We start from the raw sequence: 8,901 nt of genomic DNA on the forward strand, positions 1-8,901 counted from the left end.
TAGTCTTGGTTTCTGTTGCTTAGATTCTTTGCGCTTGCCTCTGAGTCATCAGGTTGTCTCTGAGTGTTAGCTTGTGCTCTTGCTGTTTCCACTGACGGTGGCTCCGAGCCCTCCTGTAGGACTCTGTGTCAGCAGTCCTGTACACCTGTTTTCCTGTTTTCTTTCAGCCATATCAGGGAATAGAGTGCTCTGCTCTCGGGTGTAGGCGCTCCTGGTGACTGTCTTTCAGCTCCTGGTACAGCCAGGAATCAGAATGGTCAGGCCCCTGATTGCTCCTAGGTCCCTGCACCCAGAGGGCACAGATGTCATTAGGCAATTCCTTCTTGGGTCAGGAATGTGGGCAGAGGGTAGTATTTGATTTCTCAGGAGTGTCCAAACTTCTGAGGGTCCAGTTCTCTCTCCCACACGATTTGGTTGCAGGGAGCTGTTTAACTGGTTCAGTTCAGTTCTGGCACAGACCTGAACGGCAGGTACCTGTCTCTGACTACTCCTATTTTCCTGTGTCCAGAGGCACTATGCAGTTTCCTCTTGGGCCAGGGATGTGGGCAAAAGTGGACAGAAGTGGCAGTCTGTCCTGCAGTCTCAGGATGGTCTGCACTTCTGGGTGTTCAGCTATCTCTCCCATGGGATTTGGGAGCAGGGAGCTGTGGGATGGGATCAGTTCATTTCCAGGCACAGTCAGAAACCGGAAGTGCCCTGTCCCAGAGGACTTCTGCCTTTAGCTGTGTCCTGGGTCCACGGCAAGTCACCTGGGGCAGAAAAGTTGTTCTTACCTCGCTCTCAGGTGTGCCAGAGCACTCCCTGGTGGCTCTATTTGGGTTTTCAAGACAAGTTTTTGTGTGTGTGTGTGTGTGTGTAGCACTGGCTGTCCTGTAACTCACTCTGTAGACTAGGCTGCCCTCAGATTCAGAGATTTGCCTGCATTTGCCTTCTGAGTGAAGGAATTAAAGGCTTGTGCCACTACTGCCCAGCCTGGGAACTTGCTCTAAACTAAATTTAGAAGTAAAGCGAGACTCAGTACTCTCTAAGGCTGCAACTTGGAATAATGAATTTAAAATAGAGAAAAAGTACACCCCATTTTCTTCCTATACATAAGAGAATAATTTACTAAATGTTCCAGATTACTCTTTCAGTGTGAAACCAGTAATATTTCAACAATCTAAGGTTATCTGTTACAGAGTCATCACAAACGATGTCCTGGTTTTGTCACTGTCATCTGTTTGTTTGTGTTTTTTCTTTCTTTCTTTTCTTTTGTCAACATTACACTAGTTGATTTATCTGGAGAAAAGAAACCAGAGGCATTTTCTTGATTGGTAATTGACGTGGAATAAACTCAACACAGGGAATGGTGTTGTTTTTGGGTAGGCATCTGGCTTTTCTGAAGAATGTTGACATGCCCATTGCTCCTACTCACAATATCGGCGAAGTGGAAACAATGTAAATATCTTTCAACCATGGATGGAACTAGAAAAGGTTAGACTGTGAGGTAACCTAGACCCAGAAACAAGAATGGTGTGTATTCTCCGTCATCTGAGGCTCCCTAGTTCCAAATCTTCAGATCTGAGCACAACATTCTGGGTAACTGCAGAAACAAGAAAAGTAAAATAGCCATCTGCCATGGTGTAAAAGTGGGATTTGGGGAGAGCAATAGAGAAATAACCAGGGTACAAGATCTTATTGGGAAAATGGGAAAACTGAGATTGGGGGGCTCTAATTAGAGGAGGAAGTAGAGTAATACAGAAAAGAGGAAAAGGGCAAAAGTAACAGGAAGGATATGATAAAGTTATAAGAACTATCTATCTAAAAATACCTACAATACAGATAAGTCAGTAAATATATATACTTTAAATAAAAATTTCCATCTGGGTTGACAGTATTGCCTCCAAGATCCAAAGAACATTTAACAAGACACCCAACACTAGTCATGAAAGCTCTTTTGAGTTTTTGGTGGACTCTCAAAAAGACTCCAAAAGCTACTACAGGCCATTACTACTGCCCTTCCCCCTCCAAAACACACACACACACACACACACACACACACACACACACACACACACACACACACACTTTACACGCACACAAACACGATATGAGAAATTAGCCCCTATTGCTGAAGATACTATGCATTTCAGACATAGTGTTCAGAACCCCTTGAGCTGGATGACAGGAAAGCCTCCCTCCCGGAGTAACATCATGGTATCAGAAGGAATCCAAAGCTTCCAAAGAGAGCAGCAACTAACAGTCCTACCTAGCTATGATGCCTGTGAATCAAAACAACAACCAGCATGGCACAATAACCATAAGGGTGAGCTACTGGTATGCATACATTCGCAGTAACCAACAGCTCTTTTATTGTACTTAAGACCCACTCAAAAAAAAGGGAAACCCTGCCTGGTCCTGGAAACTTGATGAACTACGTAGGCCTAATGAAGTCATGGATGTTAGAAGAGGAACCTAAACCACCGGTTTTTTTTTTTTAAATCTATTGCCATTCATTTATTTTTGCACAAAAACGTATAAATATGTCACCAGCTTCTCTTAACTTAAAAAACTTAAATAAAAGTCACCAGATGAAAGCTACCCTTTGCTGCCTTCTTTTAAAACTTTTTATAGTTTTTTTCTGTTTTTATTTTTTGTATTTTTTTTTCCTTTTCTCTTTTTCTGTGTAGAGTTGAGTCTCTAGGGAAGAAAAGCCCCTGCAGTAAAAACAGCCCATTTAAAAGAGAGAGAGAGAGAGAGAGAGAGAGAGAGAGAGAGAGAGAGAGAGAGAGAGAGAGAAGCTATCCCAAGTGGTAAGGATTACAAATGTCTGGTTTGCAGCCCGCCCTCCCGGGTGACTTTATACAAGTTCACATCTCCGTCATCTTCAAAAGGCCTTGAGGAGTTTTCTCTGATAAGAAAAATAGCACTGCGATATCTTAGGTCAACTTTACACTGTACACGTTAGATACAAACGTTTGATATATCGATTTTTTTTTAAGCTATACATTGGAGGCAACCCCCCAGTTGGTGAGACAGAGGAACAGTCACCCATTTATGTTATTTTCTCTGCGCTCACATTCCCACCTACATATTAATATAATGTTTAAACGTTAGATTATCTCAAGAAAAAATACTTTTACAAAATCATTCAATTATTACATTTTTTCCTTTTCTTTGTTAATAACCAGGACATCAAAGTCTCTTGGAAGAACTTAGGTTGCATGACTCTCCACGGGCGGGCTCAGTGCCGGGCCTGTCAGGAGGCTCTGGGAAGCAGATCCACCCACCACCCGCAGACAGAAACATACGACATAAGGCTAGAAACAGGGTTCAAGAAGTCAACCCAAAGGTCTGGGACGAGGTCAAATACTTCAATCAGCTGTTAATGCTTTAAAAAAGGCTTTTTTTTTAGTCCTACATAGAGGCTCAGCTTCTGGTACTGATTTAATGGTTGAGTTAATATTTCTTTGAAAACAATATTCCTATGGTCCAGAAAACTTTCACTGTGTTTTGTAACTGGTTTTGTGAGCAAAACACTTTGGGTTGTGGATATGTAGAAGTCCCTTTTGATCTAATGAAGAGAGACCTGGCTTTCTGTAAAGAATTCTCTAGAAAAGGTATTTCCATGTGACTGTATAGAAGTGACAAGGTCCTGCCTCCAGCTCGGGGGCTGAGCCTGACCACCTTCGTGTACAATGTGACCCACACAGGGGTGCAGCCACAGGCTGCTTTCCCAGTCTACAGCTGGGTGTGTTACACTACCCTTCAGGTTTGGTCTCCCCACTTGTTCTCACTCCTTTTCTGGTCTTCTAGGACAGAGGGTATGTACCTCAGAGAATCCTAGTGGTGGTCTCAGTGGGTTTCAGCTACTGTACCCGGGTCCTCAAGATTAGAGAAAAAAAACAAGTTAAAAACCTTACAAACAAAATTAAAAATAAATAGAACAGATGCAGCTGTCTCCAGACTTCCTGTGCATACAGGTGCACCACCAGCCAAAGCCCTCCTGACAGCTGGGGAGGCGGGAGCCCCAGTGCTAGGTCCTAAATATTTTTCCTTATACCCATAGATGAGGGTAGTCCTCACCCCACATCAAAAAAATATCTCTTTGCAATAGATGAAGACCATTACAGAAAACTACAACCAATCAAAAATGCTGAGTTGTCAAACCCAGTCCCAATGGGTAAATCTACAAATACATCACACCTAAGGCTCAGTAATTACTGTAGAAGAGTGGATGAAAAGATAGCAGAAGACAGAGGATCAGGGAGTATGCTGTGATATTGGGTCTCCTAGTAATGTCAAAAGCTGAACTTATGAATTATCACCAGCATAACTGCCCCAAAGTGAGCTAAACAAGAATGACACCAAAGGTACATGCTAATGTGAACTGGAAAAGACCATAAGACCTCAGTCCTACACAGAGAACTCATACTAAGGAATACAGAGACAAGGGGAAGAGGCGAGGGAGAGGGAGAGGGAGGGAGAGAGAGAGAGAGAGAGAGAGAGAGAGAGAGAGAGGAGAGAATAATTTTCCCTAGGGAAGAGTACACCAATACACCAATTGTTTTATTCCATGCAAAATCTTCCCAGAAACATCGTACAAGCCAACATTATACAGACTGAGCAGGATTACATATGTGTGTAGTTATGTTTGTATGTGTATGTATGTAAATATATACCCATATAACAATAATTAATGGAAAAGAGACCATGAATTTGAAAGATAGCAGGGAGAACTATATGGAAAGGTTTGGGGGGGAGATAAAATTAGGGGGAAATGGTGTAATTCTATTATAATCATAAAAATAAAAGAAATATTCAAAGAAATTAAAGTATATGTTCTCACTACTATTATTAAGTATCCCCTACACATTCTTAAATGGCTGCAATTAAATTAAGAAAAAAAATACCAATCGGAAATGAAAAGTTATAATTTTTTTAAAAAATAACACAATTTATATGTATTAAAATCCAAAGACTCTTTAAACTAGCCTAATAGCAAATAGAGAACCAAGGCTACTGAATATATAATAAACATACTAAGTTAATTGCATCTACAGAATACTGATGAAAGAAATTAAAGATCAAAATTAATGTAGATGCTTATTTGCAAAAAAATAAGAAAGATACATAATGCGAAGATGACAGTTCTTCGAAATTTCTTCTATAGGATCAATGGGACTCTATTAAAAACAATTAGGAGTCTTTCTTTTTAGCTTCAGACAATTTGATTCTAAAATACACATGAAAATTTCAAGGAAATATAATGGATAAACTACATGAAAAGAATGAAGTTGGTGAACTCCTGTGATTTTAAGGCTCAATATAAGCTTACAGCAATAGAGACAATGGGGTATTTGTGAAAGAATATACATATAAATTAGTGGAACAGAAGAGATACCAACAATAGATGTATAAAAATACAATAAACTTCTCTTGGACACATAGATAAAAGAATTTTAATCAAGAAAGGAAATATTCTCCAGCAAATGTCATTGGAAAAAATACTGCAATATATAAATGCTGTCATGGCTCCAGCTGCATATGTAGTAGAGGATGGCCTTGTTGGGCACCAATGGGAGGAGAAGCCCTTGGTCCTGCCAAGGCTGGACCTCCAGTGTAGGGGAATGTCAGGGTGGGGAGGAAGGAAGGGGTGGGTGGCAGAACACCCTCATAGAAGAAAGGGAAAAGGGGATAGGATAGGGAGTTTATGGATGGGAAACTGGGAAAGGGGATAACATTTGAAATGTAAATAAACAAAAATAAGTCATGTGTTGTTTTTTGCAGAGGTAAATGTGTAAGATAGAAAAAATACAGAAATATTTTATTAGCCTTGGGTCAGAAAAATAATTCTCAAATAGGACAAAAGAAAAACAACAAACAACAAACAATTGAAAGGGAAAATTATAAAAATTGTTTTCATCAAATTTAAAGCTTATACTTTTGAAGATGTTATAATAAAGCTTTATAAGGCAATAATTTTCTTGGGAAAATTTCCTCTTATGCTCATTGGAGATACCAGCATATGTTTACAATTTTCATACTGTTAATGTCTAGTTTTAGAATTATGGCAATTCTGGTCTCATAAAATGAGTTTGGAAGCGTTTTCCTCTTTTAAATATTTTGCAAAAGTTTGAGAAGGATTGGCATTAGTTTCACAAATATGTTTTTACAAATCTCCAATGAGGTTATCAGAACCAGGAGATTGACTGATGCAACCTTATTCATTATTAGTCTTTCTAAAATTTCCCCTTCTCCATTTTTCAATCATAAAGTTGGATTTGAGAGGCTAGAAGAATATCTGAGTTGGTACAGAGTTTTGTTAACATTCACAAAGCCCCAAATTCCATTCCTATTGTCCCATAAAGATGGGCATGGGATGCAAGCCCATAACCCCAATACTTGGGAGCTAGAGGCAGGAGGATCAATAGTTTAAGGTCATCTCAGCTCTATAGTATATATAGTATGCCTTTAATTTATAGATCAATTAAGGAAAATTGCCATGTTAATAATATTAAATATTCTGATTCCTGAAAATGGAATGTCTTTATATTTATTTAACTCTTCAAGTTTTTCAACAATGTCACACCATTTTCAATATAAAATCTTGTTCTTTCTTTGTAAAATGTATTCTCAGGTACTGTCGTTTCCTCAATTTTATTTTCAGAGTTCTTATTGGTAGTGTATAAAATAGTTGATTCTTTCACATTGATGTTTTATTCTGTGCTTTCTGAACTCAGTTTTTGCATTAATAGTTGTTTCCTGCTTTCTTAGGAGTTTACATATACAAGATTATTCCATATGCAATAAAGGTAGTTTTGACTCTTCCTTTCCAATATGGATGCCCTCTAAAAACGACCAGAGATTATACATCTAAATTTAATGTGTGAGACTTCCATTAGTAAGATACCAAAGATAGACACCAATGCTAGACAGAAAACTAAAATTATAGTCCATTGCTAATGATGAATCCTGATGCAAAAGTCTTGAAAAAGCAAAATTTAACATCGCATATAAAGAACTGCAAAGTATAATTTGGTGACATTTACTTGTAGAACTCTAAAAGTGACTCCACATAGAGAAATATACTAATATAATATACCACATGAAAAGAACTAAGGAAAGCCCCACATGTCTATCTCAATTAATGTAATAAAAATAACACTCAACAAATCGGTAATAGTAGGAAACGACTCGAGTGTAATATATATAATGTATGAAAAGCTCATGACCACAAATTTGACCAGCAACAAAAGACTGAACAATTCATCTCTAAAATCAGGAACAAGAAAGAGATATCTATTTTAATTTCTCTTCAACTTATTGTTAGAAGCACTAATTAGGCAAGCAAAAGAAATACGTCTTCTAAAATGGAAAGGAAGGAGTAAAATTATTTGTGTTTGTAGGACACAGTATTATACAGTCAACACTAAATATTTAGCACATAAACTTAAAACTCAGGCTACAAAGTTTGAGATGCCAAAATCTGTTCTGCTTCAATCCACTAACCATGAAGAATCTGAAAAACAACTTCACTTATGATAGCCAATGAAGAGTAGTTCTAAGATTTGAAACACAGACCAAAAACTCACAAATTGGACTATGTAAAATAAATTAAAAATATGAATTCTGTCAATGCTCCCATGAAGAAGAGTTTTGTATCAAATTAGAAATATTTAAGGTAGTTAGAAAACTATTTCAGCAACAGAGACAACTGAGTGTGTTGTTGGGGTAATAGTGCTATTGGTGAACTATATCCTCTGATATTTTACCCAATACATATGTATTGACCAGTTTTGGTGCTTAAAGTTACAGTTACTATGAATGGCAGTCTGTATACTCATGGACTTTTTGATACTTCAGAGAAATAGTATTGTGCTCTCCAAGTTATCCACAGATATGTTTTACTTCTCGTCTTTTTTTTTTCTTTAGTTCATAATCCCATTGAAAGCATGAAACAGAAGTGCGTGCCTAAGATAGCAGAACACTTTGGTTTTGCTTGTTGGAATGTAAACTTAGGATGACTTTCCCTATGGTAGAACCTTTACCAAAACAAACAGGCCTATCCTTCAGAGACTGTTGAAAAGCTGTACCACAATCTGAAGGCTCTCAAATATGTGGCATGTTCTTCATTCCCACAAAAACACAGAGAAAGTTTGTATATTAACTTGAGGTATTTCTTATGTACATTTGGCAAACATCCCCTTCCCTCCCACCCCCTTCCTTATGGGTGTTCCCCTCCCCACCCTCCCCCATTGCCGCTCCTCCCCCGACAGTCTCGTTCACTGGGGGTTCAGTCTTAGCAGGACCCAGGGCTTCCCCCTTCCACTGGTGCTCTTACTAGGATATTCATTGCTACCTATGAGGTCAGAGTCCAGGGTCAGTCCATGTATAGTCTTTAGGTAGTGCTTAGTCCCTGGAAGCTCTGGTTGCTTGGCATTGTTGTACATATGGGGTCTCAAGCCCCTTCAAAGCTCTTCAGTTCATTCTCTGATTCCTTCAATGTGGGTCCCGTTCTCAGTTCAGTGGTTTGCTGCTGGCATTCGCCTCTGTATTTGCTGTATTCTGGCTGTGTCTCTCAGGTTCGATCTACATCCGGCTCCTGTCGGTCTGCACTTCTTTGCTTCATCCATCTTGTCTAATTGGGTGGCTCTATATGTATGGGCCACATGTGGGGCAGGCTCTGAATGGGTGTTCCTTCAGTCTCTGTTTTAATCTTTGCCTCTCTCTTCCCTGTCAAGGGTATTCTTGTTCCCCTTTTAAAGAAGGAGTGAAGCCTTCACATTTTGATCATCCGTCTTGAGTTTCATTTGTTCTAGGCAACTAGGGTAATTCAAGCATTTGGGCTAATAGCCACTTATCAGTGAGTGCATACCATGTATGTCTTTCTGTGATTGGGTTAGCTCACTCAGAATGATA

Source organism: Rattus rattus, chromosome X (assembly GCF_011064425.1).
Source record: "Rattus rattus isolate New Zealand chromosome X, Rrattus_CSIRO_v1, whole genome shotgun sequence".
Lineage (NCBI taxonomy): Eukaryota > Metazoa > Chordata > Mammalia > Rodentia > Muridae > Rattus > Rattus rattus.